Consider the following 15,489-nt stretch of genomic DNA (forward strand, 5'->3'; position numbering starts at 1 on the left):
TTGTATTTTTAATAGAGACGGGGTTTCACCACGTTTGGCACGATGGTCTTGAACTCCTGGTCTTGAACTCCTGACCTTGTGATCCGCCCGCCTCGGCCTCCCAAAGTGCTAGGATTACAGGCGTGAGCCACCGCGCCCGGCCCTCAAGTCTTTCATAGAATCAGCCAGTAGAACTACCCGCTTCTTTTCTGAGTCACTGCTCAAATGTCGGTAGTTCAGGAAGTGTCAAGGCACAGAGTTCCTGCCAAATATCTCAATTTGCTGCACACCATGACGGTTGTGCATGATTCATTTATTAGGGAGACAGACCAGATGCGTGGGACGGCCCTGCTCACCATCAAGGCAGATCTGTGGGCAGACAGAGCATTGGGTTCTGCTGTGGGTTTTCATCGACCAGTGTTCCCTCTCTGACCATGGGATAGCCACATGGGCAGTGCAGAAGGCATATCCCAGCCCTTCACTGGTATCATGTGCTGTGGCAACAGCCTTGGGGATTAGAACAGAGAAACCTGGGGAAACATTGGCCACTCAATGAGGAGCAAACTTGGAGGGTAGGAGGAAAGTCCTAAGGAGGGGTCAGGGAAGTATCCAGGCCATCAACTTTCAAAGTGCTCCGGGACATGATTTAGGAAGTCGATTGGCACACCTAGCCAGGAGTATATCTTGAGAAAGTAGTATTCTTTGAAGCCTCCTGAAGCCTGGGTTTTACCAACAGCCTAGTCCTGGCAAGATTCGGGGAGCTTGTACTTCACATACTCAACTTTCTGTTTCTAAAGGGACAGGAGACTCTACCAAGCCTTTTTGGCCATCAGGCTGCTCTTCCAAAATTGTCTGGTGACTTAAGTGTAGGTGAATCAGAAACGTGGATCAAATTTCCTGCTAAAATACACATGGGTTTGGCAATTAAAAGAAAATGTGTAGAATATAGCAGATTTGGTGGCCAGAAAGCCCCGTGAGAAGGCAAGGGCCACTGAAAATTATCATAGTAAAAGAAAACTTGATTCCAAATGGGCACAGAGGAATCCATGGAGAAAGTTGGTAAGACATTTATGGGTGTCACACATCGGCTTCTGAAGTCCACAAGTAAAGGCAGGGTGTTTGCAAAGATTCTTGTAGAACCATGTCCTTGAATTTGGGTTTAAAAACTTATTAACTTATAAGTTGCAAAAGAAAGACTCTTTTAGAAAAGAGCTGCTATAAGATGGGCTGAGTTAGAAAAACCTAACAGCCCATCCTAATAGACTGAATGTTCTATTGTTTGATGAATGTTATGTGCCAGTAGAACTTGTTGATAAGCCATTCTTCCCAACAGAAACCATAACTATATACACAGAAAACAAAAATATTTGTAATGGCTTTTAGCAGTGGCAACTGAACACCTGAGGAGTGAGACGCATCTTAATAAAGCCCATTTGGAAACTATAGTGACTTCCCCACAAGGTGTCACCTTCCTTGATAGGACTCATCACAATACCATTCATTTATTCATTCAGCAGTAACTTATCAAGGATCTATTCTATGTGCCAAATACTGAGCTATATTCTGGGACTGGGGAGTCTTACTAAAGAGGTATAAGATATAGGCTCTTCCTTCATGGAGTTTAAAGCACATTTGCAACCATAAATATTCAGCTATTTGTACACTATTATTACACACTTGATCCCATGGCATCACAGTTTAACAGAGTAGTTAGATACAAAAACTTTGTAATTAGATTTGCATTTGACTCTGGGTTCTGTGACTTACAAGTTGTGTGGCCTTGAGCAAATAATTCCATCTCACTAAACCTTAGTTCTTTCATGTAACCAATGGGAAAGGTAATACTTACCTTATCCTATTGATGTGAAGATCCTGTGATGTGAAATTCCCTGCAATACAGCACCTGTGTTAAACCTCGATTTAGATGCCAAATTCAGAATTCATCAGATTTCAGTGCAAGAAACAAACTCTTTACTCTGGATATTTCCATATGAAAGGGATTTAATGCAAGGAATTATGTGCTTACAAAATTATTTAAAGACGTGGAGGAGCATGAGGCAGGGATCCACAGTTGGGTTTAACCAGTTCAACGTCACGCACATAGCTGGAATCCAGAGGTCAGGAAATAGTGGTTGGTGTCACTGCCACCACCACATCACTACCAATGATGTGTGATACTCCCAAAGTCATTGTCTTGACACAAGAATGGTGAGTCTGCCTGCAGCTACCATCTCTCATAGCAGAAACAGCCACAGAAAAATAGATGCTTTTCTTTCTCTTCCAACTTCAACATCTGTGGGAGTGCATCTATTTGGTGTTCCAGTTTGCTTCCAAAAGCCTGTCTCCTGAGGAGTCAGGTATCAGCTACATCAGGGGTTCCCAACCCCTGAGCCACCAACCAATACTGGTCTGCGGTCTGTTAGGAACTGGGCGATTCAGGAGGAAGTGAGCCCCGGTCGAGTGAACATTACGGCTTGAGCTCCGCCTCCTGTCAGATCAGTGGCAGCATTAGATTCTCATAGGAGTGCAAACCCTATTGTGAACTGTCCATGTGAAGGATCTAGGTTGCACACTCCTTATGAGAATCTAATGCCTGATAATCTGAGGTGGAACAGTTTCATCCCAAAACCATATGCCCCTTGCCATCCACGGAAAAATTGTCTTCCACAAAAATAGTCCCTGGTGCCAAAAACGTTGAAGACCACTGATCTATATTTTCCATATAGGGATAGCCAAAACCCAGGTAAGCTGAAGCTCTATGAAAATTCAAAGTAGAGCCCAGCTGTCCTGATCTCAGTTTTACCATCAATTTACTATCTTATAATAGCTCCAGAGGAGAAAAGTGAAAAACCGTAGAATTTTAGAGATCATTTTTTCCCGCCTTCCTGGTTGATAAAGTAAGAAATAGTGCTTGAAAGAAGATGAATAATCGCAGCACAGATGTAAACCAAACTCACGCTTTATCATTAGGATTGACATAGGAACCATACCCATGACATAGACCCCAAAAGTACAATGGTATGAATGAAAAAGGTGACAGCGGAGGCTGATCTTTATCATTTTTCACTATGCTTGGCTTTTTTGTTGTTGTTGATTTTTGAGTTGGAATGTGAGCTTATTTATCCTCCACAGCTTTTGGAAGATTTCAGCCTGGCTCATCCTACGTTAGAGTGTCTGACAGGGGAATAACGCGTGGTATTTAGATGGCACCAGTTATCCAAGAAGGTCAAATTTCTTTGCAATTAGTCTGTCGTACTCCAGAAAGCCCTGAGAGACGTTGGGGTAGGAGAGAGGGAGTTATCTTCCTTTAACAGCAGATAGACTTAGGAAGCGGCGGGGGCCAATGAAAAAGCAGGAACGAGAATGGCAAAATGTCCCAACACTATCTCCCTTCCCCCACCAACAACCCAGGAAAAATTTTCCAAATCACTTTCTACATATGCCTTGACTGTTGATTCATCAAAGATGTCTTCAATAGATTCACAACTCAAACCACATTGTGGTATTTAAGTAAAGGGGAGCATTGAAAATGTGAATATAGTATTTCTTCTATTTTTGCAAATGGATGTGTTTGATACCAAACACTGTCAGCAGCTAATACTATTACTATGTTTGCTAATATGCTCAGATCAGCTGGGCACACAACCAAAACCCATAACATTCCTGAGTGAAGTATGATCAGATGCTCCCAAATGCAATTTGCCTTCTTCCCTTGCATCATAAGAGAAAAGGCTTTTGTTGGATATGTTTTGTGAACACCAAAGAGAGTAAATAGCTTTTTGAAGAAGCCAAAGTGTTTTCCTCCTGATTCATTGTGAATGCCTGCAAGAGTGTTTCCTTTTAAGTTAAAACAATTTACGAATTCTTCCTACTAAATCAGTCTACATATTTTTATCACTGCTATTTTTAATAAGTAACTTTTCTTTCTGAAAATTTATTTCACTTTGCCCCAACCTTTCTGTGATTCTTGGGAGACAAGAAACAGAGTTCATGTAAAACACTCTTGTTTATGACGGATGAAACCACAAACTTTGTGTGATGTTAACCCACTCACAGAAGGAGAATCTGAACTTCAGAGTATTTTGTGTTTGGAGAGAAGGCTCACCAAGGGAAATGGGCTCACTTCAATTCAATATATTATAGGAAGGAAAAGATCAAGGAAGAGCTGGTCTTAAAACTGTCAAAATATAAGAAGTTGATGGGAAGAAAGAAGGAAAACAGAGCAGTTGGAAATGCAAAGATAAAAGAACTGGATCCAGACATGTCTATGTAATTTCCCAGAAATGGAAATTGTACTGGCAATTTGGAAAGAGATATCGAAAAACAATATACATTAAATGTCGAGCTTTTCTTGCAGCAATGCACTTGGAAGGCTCTTAGAACACATGGCATAATGGTATTATGATTCATCTACATATGGCCTGATCCTTGGTGACTGATGAAAGGGGAAACCAAGTTTCATAAGGAATCAAACACAGAAGAGGAAGCTAAACACTTTTTTAGAGAAAAAAAACTCTTTTAAGCTTCTAGGTCATCAGCAGAGTATTAACTAACGCAGCCTACTAAATTTGCATTGGGATAGATCACATATGTAATTTCCTTTAATTCTTCAATAACCCTGTGACATAGGCATCATTTTCTCTGTTTCCTGATAGCCCAAGAGTTGCCATCTCTAAAGTTGCTTAGGTAGTTGGTGGTTGAGCTTAGATGCAAACAGAATTCTTTCCACCACACCAGTGATTGTCAAACCTGGCTGCTTATCAGAATCATCTGGAGAGCTTTGTGAAAATACAGATTCTTGGGCCTCAGCCCAGGAAATTCTGATTCAGTAGTCTAGAGCAAGCTCTGGGGATCAATTTTTTGTTTTGTTTTGTTTCTCCAGTGACTCTGATACACAGTGAATTTGGGGAAACATTGCACACAATTGCAACCAGAAATGGTGTGAGAATGGGTGAATACAAAAGCCCCGGAGGGAAGGTTGTAGAACACAGGGACTCCACTGCTCTATGAGAAGCCTGCTAAACTACACCCAGCCATAAATAGTCTCACAAAAATCTACCAGATCTGAAAAACATGCTTCGACTTCACCTGAATTTATTTCTAAGGCCCCAGACATTCCTAATCAGCCCATCTCCTCCCAGATGGCTCTGCAAACCACTCCTATCGTTTGGAATTATGTTTTCAGAAGCCTTACAACCATGATAAAATGCTGTTGCCATAAGCATTTTCCTATCTCCTCAAGATGAATTAGATGAGCTACTTAGTCCTTCATCAATAAATTGTAAAGGGAGAGGCATTTGGAACTATGGATGCCCTTCAAATGTACTTGGCTAGTTACTTGCCTCTGTTTCCAAAAAGATTAAAACGTAAAATGAAATAAGTGGCAAAATGTGCATCATTCCTGGCCACACATACCCAAATATTCTTTCTCTTATCCAATATGACTTTTTCCTTTGCATGCTTTTTCACCAGGCTAAGAAAACTAAAATATCTTTCTACAACAAATCCTTAAGGTTTCCCAGAAACACAAAGCAATGGTGCATTATTTATTTCTTAGGAAATTTTACCATGTTATTTTTAGCAGAGTGCGTGTTACCCTGACACAGGCCATAAAACTTACTCACTTCTTTGGGGTCTGAGGAATGTCATCTTGTGACTGGTTTTACAGGGAGAACTTATCGGGGTGCAGTTGCAGTTTCCAGAGTGAGTCTGTGCCATCATTGCCTCCGCTGTTATTCAGTGGGTGGGGCACCTGGAGCACAGGAATGTGCTCTCTGATTCCACGACAAAACTAAGGACTGAGGCTCCCCTAGGCTCAGTTGTAGATTTTGAGGCTCTTGAGTTTCAGTTCTCCAATGAGTTCCAGGTAAAATGCAGAAACCAGGCCAGGCGCAATGGCTCATGCCTGTAATCCCAGCACTTTGGGAGGCCAAGATGGGTGGATCTCTTGCCCCCAGGAGTTCGAGACCAGCCTGGGCAACATGGTGAGACCCCATCTCTACAAAAAATACAAAAATTAGTGTGTGCCTATAGTCCCAGCTACTTGGGAGGCTGAAGTGGGAGGGTCATTTGAGCCTAGGAGGTCAAGGGTACAGTGAGCTGTGATCTCACCACTGCACGCCAGCCTGCTGGGCAAGGGTGCAGTGAGCTGTGATCTCACCACTGCACGCCAGCCTGCTGGGTCAAGGGTGCAGTGAGCTGTGATCTCACCACTGCACGCCAGCCTGCTGGGTGAGAGTAAGAGCCTGTCTCAAAAAAAAAAAAAAAAAAAAAAAGAAGGAGGAGAAATCAGAAACAGAAGCAAGGCAAAAAGGGGGCTAGAGCAAGGGTTATAACATGAAGGAAAATAAGAACAGCTGCACTTTTAATCTATTCATTCAACAAAGGTCTGGGAGCATCTATGTACTCCAAGTGCCATGTAGAGGCCGGGGATTCAGTGAGCCACACAGAGACGGTTCTTGCCCCCACAGAGCTTACAGGCACGTGGAGGAAACAGACAAAAACCAAGCAAATCTACAAATTGCATAATTTAAAAATTTGGTAAGAGCCAGGAAGAAAGGGCGTTAGTCAAAGGAAGGACATGGCTTAGTATATAAGTTAAGAAATGTCCAGGCTGGGCACAGTGGCTCACACCTGTAATCCAGCACTTTGAGAGGCCGAGGAGGGCGGATCATGAGGTCAAGAGATTGAGACCATCTTGGCCCACATGGTGAAATCCCATCTCTACTAATAATACAAAAAAATTAGCCGGGTGTGGTGGCACACGCCTGTAATCCCAGCTACTCGGGAAGCTGAGGCAGGAGAATCGCTTGAACCTGGGAGGTAGAGGTTACAGAGAGCTGAGGTTGCGCCACTGCACTCCAGCCTGGTGACAGAGCAAGCCTCCATCTAAAAAACAAAACAAAACAAAACAAAACAAACAAAAAAGCAAAAAACAAAAAAGAAGAAGTGTCCAGTGGCTTTGGGTCAGCATCGGTGAAAGTGGGGAGAGCAATAAAGAAGCAATTGCAACCTTTTAGGTGAGAAATGACCGTGACCTGGACTTGGGGATGGGCCACAAAGAGTCAGGATGGACTCAAGACAGCTACTGGACTGCCACTGGCCGCGACATTTTGGAGAAACTCTAGCATTTAGTTCTTCCAACACAGTTCCTACAGGTGAAGGGATAAAAATAGAAGACAGCAGGGGAAATGATGAGGAGACCTGGAGCACTTTAGTTACGATTCAACTCAGCCTGTGCTTAGGGCCACAGGGACTCAAAGAGGAGGAAGGAGACACTTTCTCCATGCAAGGAGTCTACATTTCATTGAACAAGATGTGTCCAGCATACATGTAACTACAATAAAGGAAAAATATGACAAGAATAATAGAAAAGGCAGAAGGCTCTGAGAAGGAGGCTTGAGGTCAGAGTAGGAATTCAACCAGAAGAGAGAAGGGTGGGAACTTCTGAGGGGAGGGAGAAGCAAGAGCAAACGTGTGAACATGGTGGTCTGTGGTATGTGCTCAGCTCCTGCTGGGCTCAAATGTTGCATGTGCACAGAGAACATTAGCTGGAGACCATCAGGCTGGCACTGAACACCAGGGGCAGGAGTGGATGCTTGCTACTCAGCTGTGCACTCCTCTCATGTTCTTTTCTACATGTGTGCAATTGAATGTCTGTGTTATATGTGTGTATTAAAAGCAAACTCTCACTTTGAAATTCTTCTTAGTGGCAAGATTCTTTTCTCTAGATTGACAGTGCAGAGCTCACATAGTAATCACTGCTGTTAAAATAGATATTTAGGACTATAGAGTTAAAGCTTAAATACCATTTAAGGGAAGCTGCTGTTATCTGAAATAATTTGTCTTTCTTATTTAAAAGAACCAATACCCTCCCTCCCTCTTTCCCTCCTTCCCTCCCTTCCTTCCCTTTTTTCTTTCTTCCTTCGTTGGAAGAGTGGAAACATAACGAGGGGTTCTGGCTAGTGTCCTGAGGTGTTGGCTAGGTAAACTTTTTGGAGTTGCTCGTGCCAAGAGACCAGCACATACATTTCTCTAGGGGAAGTACATCCTAATGATTCCACAGACATCCATGGATCACTCTGGCTAGCAGCGTAGCACTGCAAAAATCATTACGATTTTTTTTTTTTCAGAAAGTTGTTCTACTTTGGCTTAATGTCCACATGACCAAGAATCACACTTTACAGTCTTTAAGGGCCTATCCCATGCTCAGCCACTTTCCTACAAAATCGTGACGACGTGGACAGGCAGACATGTGCACCTGGGAGCTTCTAAGATCCTGTCTGCTCAGGCTGGTGCAGTGACCAGAGTCACCAGAAGCCCTCTGCTCCATCTGGGAGACCCAAGAGAGATCATCTGGAAGCTGGTATCTGGGGACATACTGCTACATTGTCCAGTCCAAAGTCCATCAGCTTTATTTTCTTTCTCTGTCACAGGAACAAGTAAAACAGAGTGTAGAAACAAATACTGCAGGCAAGGTTACCTAGTCTCCTTGAAAAGGTTTCCTTCCTACTGGCTAACTTTCAACCTAAGGGAAAATGCAGCTCGATGCTCAACTGGTAGATTTTCTTTCACATTCTATTATACATGTGCATATAAAGGAATTTCTCTTACTATTGGTTTCTTCCTTCTCTGATCCTCTCTCCTAAGGCACCACATTTCTCCAGAGAGTGTGTCCCAAATGCCTCATGTCTATGGAGTTCTTTGCAAACATTAATAGACAAATGGTTAGTTTATATAAAGCACACATGTATTGCTCTGACATAAGCAGTGAGGAGCCCACAGTTTACATTTTTCATCTTTCTTTTAAAAAGGAATGAGAAATCGTATTCCAGATGATCCAACCTATTACGCTACGAAGGGAAAAGTGGAGAAGGAACCAAGATTGAAAAGAGATTTAAATTTGGACCCTTTGTGAGCCAAGTGCAAATTGGTGTACAAGTTCACATTGATCTTTAGAAGGGAAAGCAGGTATTGAATTTGCTTTCCACCTTTAGCTCCATCCTTCTCTACCTTGAGAAGAAGCCCAAAATACTGAACTTACTTATAAGCTCCTAATTTTAAAGGTAGACTGATACAGGTTAGGTGCAGGGGCTCACACCTGTAATTCCAGCACTTTGGGTGGTTGAGGCAGGCGGATCTCTTGAGGTCAGGAGTTCGAGACAAGCCACAGTCAACATGGCAAAACCTTGTCTCTACTAAAACTACAAAAAAAAAAATTAGCGGGGCGTGGTGGCGAGTGCCTGTAATCCCAGCTACTCAGGAGGCTAAGGCAGGAGAATCGCTTGAACCAAGGAGGCAGAGGTTGCAGTGAGCTGAGATTGTGCCAATACACTCCAGCTTGGGTGACAGAGTGAGGCTCCCTCTCAAAAAAAAAATATATATATATATAGAGAGAGAGAGAGAGACAGACAGACAGACAGAGAGAGAGAGTCTCTATCTCTATAGAGAGAGACTGATACAGTCATTAATAACTAATGGCAATAAGGCAGGCTTCGGTTTTTGTAGGAAACCTCAAGACAGGCCATATGGGTTTTCTTTTTTTCTTTTTCTTTTCTTTTTTTTTTTTTGAGACGGAGTCTCGCTCTGTCACCCAGGCTGGAGTGCAGTGGCGCAATCTCGGCTCACTGCAAACTCCACCTCCCGGGTTCATGCCATTCTCCTGCCTCAGCCTCCCCAGTAGCTGGGACTACAGGCGCCCACCACCACGCCCAGCTAATTTTTTGTATTTTTAGTAGAGACGGGGTTTCACCGTGTTAGGCAGGATGGTCTCAATCTCCTGACCTCGTGATCCACCTGCCTTGGCCTCCCAGAGTGCTGGGATTACAGGCGTGAGCCACCGTGCCCGGCGGCATATGGGTTTTCAATGGCCATGTGTTCAGCATTCTTCATGAGTAAACTCATGTGATATCGAAACCCATATTCCTCATATATGTGTTCATATTTTACACAACCAAATGTTTTGACAATACCAGCTATCAAATTATTTAAGTCATTTGGCACTTAGGAATAGTTTTCTTTCGTGAAAAAATAGTGGTATTTGAATACCAGTTCTAACAGTGTATGGTGTAGACTCTTGTTCACAGTATAGAGGGTAGAAGCTCAGTGTATGGGGCTCAGGGGTCAGCAGCTGTGACTGCTTCATATAGCTGTGTGCCCTTGAGACAGTCATACAACCTCTCTAGACATCAGCTTTCTCATCTTTAAAACAGAACAAACAATAGTAGCAATTTCATAAGAGTGTTAAGGTAATTAAATTAGATAATGCACATAAAGCCTCGTGTTTGGTACACATTAAGTAATTAATAAAAGGCCACTTTAAGAAATGTATGTATACACACACACACACACACACATTGTTAATCCTATAAGAGAAAATAAAGTGTTATAGTATGTTATTCATACGAGAGAATATTATACTACTCTTAAACTGATATTTTTGAAGAATTTTAGTAATGTCCCCCAAAAATAATCAAAATATTAGGTTAAATTTAAAAGTTAAATAAAGCATCTTATTATATACAGCATCTTCTCTCTCTCTCTCACATACACATATACACACACTATATAATTAGAAGGAAATCCATATATGTACATATATACACAGTGTGTGTGAGCAAACAGTGGTTATTTGGGGATTGTGAGATTACGGCATATTTTAATTTTCTTTGTATTTTTCTCTATTTCCAAGTTTTCTGTGATGAGTTTGTAATATTTTTACAATAACTTCATGTTATAAAATATTTTATAAGATGTAATGAATCAGTCCAAGTGACATATTAGGAGAGCGGCAGCAAGAGCAAAATCACGCGTATACTTCCATGCCTTCAAAAAAGGACACAAGAGTGAAAACGTGAATCCTAAAATGACTTCTAGTAAACAGCAGAGACATCAAGGAAACAAAGACTGGGAAGGGACTAAATAAGCCAAAAGTCAAAACAAAGAAAAAAAGTGAGGAGCAGGATAGCCAGAGACAGTGGGGTAAAACCTTGCAACCTTCAGTTTAATAGGTACTTTCAACAGATCTTCCCCAAGGCACTAGCATTTTAAAATTGCATTAAAATGAGCTTTTTTCAAAGAGAAACCCTCCACCAAAAAAAATTTAGAAAATGAAGAACACAAGCTATAAGGGAAAACACAAAATTATTAACTGAATAAAGTCCCATCACATTTTTTTCCCAAGAGTGAGGTCACATCAAAGAGCTCAAAACAAATACATTCGGTATAAACCTTTCAAACGTTAACAGGTTACCCTGTCTGCAGACAAAGGAAGGAGCCTTGTTTCACACAGACTCTGTTACATTTAGGCACTGGGTATGTGAATTTTGGCTGAGAAATACATTGCTGTCTCTGTCTTTCTGTCTTGTTTCACTCCCCAGACTCTTGGATGGGAGTTTCAGCCTGTCTGACTACACATTTGGGCATCTTCTGGTCTCTTATTCTTAGCTTCTATCACTGCAGTGGAACCATCCTGAGAAGGGTAACTTTAGGTTAGCATGATTCTTGTAGTGCAGGCAAAAAAGAGCCAGAAGTGTTTGGTAAAACTATTTACTGGTTTTACAAAAAAAAAAAAAAAAGTTGTTGTGCCATTTACTGGAAGGTATCACTCATTTTCTTTCCTGTCTTCCTCCTTCCCTTTCTCTCCCTTCTTTCCTTCCTCCCTCCCTCCATCCCTCTCTTTATCTCTTCCTCTATCTCTTTCTTTTCCCCTGATTTTCTCCTCCTCTCTTCCTTCCTTCCTTCTCCCTGTGCAAGTACTCATTTCATAGCTTCGTCAAGCATTTGCCGTGTGCCACCCCTGCGTTACCCAGAGTGAATATAAAGATACATAAGACCCGGTCGGGCGCGGTGGTTCACGCCTGTAATCCCAGGACTTTGGGAGGCCGAGGTGGGTGGATCACGAGGTCAGGAGATCGAGACCATCCTGGCTAACACGGTGAAACCCCGTGTCTACTAAAAACACAAAAAATTGGCCGGGCGTGGTGGCGGGCGCCTGTAGTCCCAGCTACTCGGGAGGCTGAGGCAGGAGAATGGCGTGAACCCGGGAGGCAGAGCTTGCAGTGAGCCGAGATCGCGCCACTGCAGTCCAGCCTCGGCGACAGAGCAAGACTCCGCCTCAAAAAAAAAAAAAAAAAAAAAAAAAAGATACATAAGACCCAGCAGACGCTGATATTAGACTTACTGTTTTATTGTGTTAGCTCCCAGTTGAACTCTAGTATCTATGCAGACACTGATGTTTATTAGGTGCCTGGCACTTTCACAGAGCTTGTTTTACTTAATTCCAGCATCTACCCAGAAGTGGGTGTTATCACCATTCCTATAATACAGATGGTTGAATTTCAGCCCAGAGGCTTTAAATACCTAATTGAGACATTCAGCTTCTAAGGGGAAGTATCAGGAATTTACTGTGACTTTCCTGACTCCGAGTTCCGTGCTTTTTCCCACTGTGCCAGAACTATTGACTGTGAAGGATCATGTTCATAGTTTGAAGCCTTCACCTTTTGATACTGCACTGCACGTGGAGTATATGCAATAAATATGTGCATGAAATAGGGCATGAATTGTATTACAATGGTCCTGAATAACTCATTCCATATACCTGTATTTGGCAACATTGTCCAGAATTTTCACATGCACGTGCATTTTCCATACACAGGAAACTGGTTAGGCATAGACCTCAGACAGGTCAGCAGACATACACACTTACATAAGGGCTTGTTTGCATTCTGAAAGCATGCCTACTCAGATTGGAGCTGGTTACAAAGAACACATGGGAAGCAAAAATGTTCAGTTTACAAATGATGATCAAAATCACTCTTGAAATCATAATAGAAACATCACATTTGTTTTAAATTTGAGGGTTTAAAAAATTATCAACATGTAGAGAGAGTTATCTAGCAAACACATCCATGTACCCATCACCCAGAAATTCAAATTGTCCACATTTTGTCATATTTCTTTCAAGATTTTTTTTTAAGACATAAAATTTTTAAATGGTTTGTAATGTTGAAATTTCTTTTGTCGTCCATGCCTGATCCACCTCTTCCCCTCCTCATTCTGGTGAACATCGTTAAAGGTATGGATTCCAATTCACTATTTATCCATGCACATGACCATATGTTTCACAAGCAATTTATGCTATTTTTGTATGTTTACTATAAAATACACATAATGGTATCATACTACTTACATCATTCTGCAGCTTCCTTTTTTTTTTAAAAAAAAGCATCTCTATGTTTTGAGCTCTATGTTAAAATATAAAAATCTAATCAATTTCTTTTATTAGCTATGTAGCATTTTGCCATATGAATAAAATAATTTCTTATGCCTTCTCCTATATTTGTTGATGGACATTAAGATTGTTACAAACAATACCGCGATAAACATGCTTATACAAGTTTCTAGTCCTCATACACACGTTCAAATTTTTCTAAGGTGTTTACCTAGAAGTGTAATGTCTGGGTGGCATACTAAGTGCATGTTTAATATTAATGCAAATTGACAAATTACTCTCTGAAATGATGGTACTAATTTACCCTCTCACTAGCAATGCATTTGCTTGCTTGCTTCTACCTTTTCCATTGCTGGATATTGTCAGACTTTTAGATCTTTGGTAACTTTATAGATAAGCAACAGTATCTTCTCATTTCAGTTTATATTTCTCTGATTTACTGGTGTAATGTTGCATCTTTTTATATTTACTGGCTGTCCAGGTTTCTTTTTTGTGAATTACCTGCCCATGTGCTTTGGCCATGTGCAATTTTTTTTTCCTATTGGGTTATTTGTGGGGATTTTTTTCTTACTAACTTATGAGAAAAATTCATTCTGAATATGATCCATTTAACTGGTATTTGCCTCTTGTAAATATGTTTTTACTTAATCATTATCAAGTTTATAGGTTAATACTTTTTTTCTTTAGAAAGGGCATACAAGGTTAGTTCCAACTGTGTAAAGGGCTTTATTCTTTTTTAATCCTATGCAAGACAGCATACATAGTCTCTGCAATTGGATGAACAGCTGTAAATAGCTTTTTCAGATCTAAGTAAAAACTCTTCTCTAAAGGTCTTCAAAGTTATTCTCCAAACCTGGGGAGTAGACCTCTTTTAGCTTCTTGGGGTTAGAGAGAGGCTAGCACATTCCATACACAGGTGGGCAAAACAAGAGGAAATGGACTTTACTTTTACGAACCAGTGGCTGAGCAGAATCTACTCTTCTCACAACCTCAAAGTAGTTTGAAAGTACTTTCATTAAATAAAATTAATCATTTAGTGATCATGGTTTAGGCATGACTACATCGAGTCATTCTACTTCTTCTCCCCTTACTAAAAGCAGGTTTTAGTTATGTAACCATGTTTAGAGAGGTCTAGGGAGTTTTTACCCTTATGCCTTCATCCTGATTGGATAATGGTTTGCAAGAACTTGTTAGGAGCTGTGGAAACACAAATATTGGGCAAAAAACTTGTGTTTCTATATAAATATTTACAAACATACTAGACTATAAATTCTTTGAGGTGAGGGCCTGTGTTTATCCTATCCACGATGGTTATACCCTCAGCATTTGGTTCAGCTGACAATCTTAGTGGGAATGTGCTCAACATTCTCAATCCACAACTATTTATTGAATCTGAGTGCTGTGTTAGACAATCTATATTCTATGTGCTTCATGTAATCAAAGTGACCTAGACAAAATCCCTGCCCTTATGAACCTTACATTCTAGTGGCAGGAAATACTATAATGCCAGGGAGAAGGGAGAGAGAAATGAGAATGAAGAAAAATGATGCAGTGATGCATAGCCCTCTCTATCTCTTTGGGATACAGAGAGGGGGCGTGTGTTGTGGGGAGGAGGTGGGGGCTCCGTTGTAAAAAATATGGCCTGAGAAACTGCATGAGGAAGAGTCATCATGATTTGATACATGGAGATAGAGAAAACCACAGTGTCAGGGCTCCAAAAAAAAAAATCACTTCCATTTTGGGAGGTAATTTCAGCCTCTTTGTATTTTGATTTGGGGCAGTATATAAGTCTTGGGAAAAAAAGAGGTGACTAAAGCTTTTATTTTAGATGAGGAGGACTTAATGAATTTGTAAATTATGCTCCCTTTTGTGGGGAGAAGTACAACAGTTTGCACGTTGGGAGAACAGCTGGCTCCAATACAGCTTGGTGGTGGGCTTCGACTGAACTGGTCATCGCCTAAGTATTTTGTGTATTTCTGATTACCTATCTCTCCAGGAGCCCACGTGAGCAAGACAGGTCTTCAAGGTGGTTCAATGCTCCCATTCTGTAGGCAACTACAAACTGTGGCTCACTGCATGACTTAACAACAACTGATTGAGAATTGTAAAGTGCAGCCTCGAGTTCACGTGTAGAAACTGCCATCTGCACAAACAAAACATTCAGAGGACTAAGATTTTAAGGATACTAATGCAGACTTCCTTCTTGCTTCATTTATTTAAAAATATCTATTTCACGTTCCTAACAGCATCTAGTAGATGTTTCTTGCTTCTTCCCCCTA

This window comes from Pan paniscus, chromosome 16, assembly GCF_029289425.2.
Source record: "Pan paniscus chromosome 16, NHGRI_mPanPan1-v2.0_pri, whole genome shotgun sequence".
In the NCBI taxonomy this organism is placed as follows: Eukaryota; Metazoa; Chordata; class Mammalia; order Primates; family Hominidae; genus Pan; species Pan paniscus.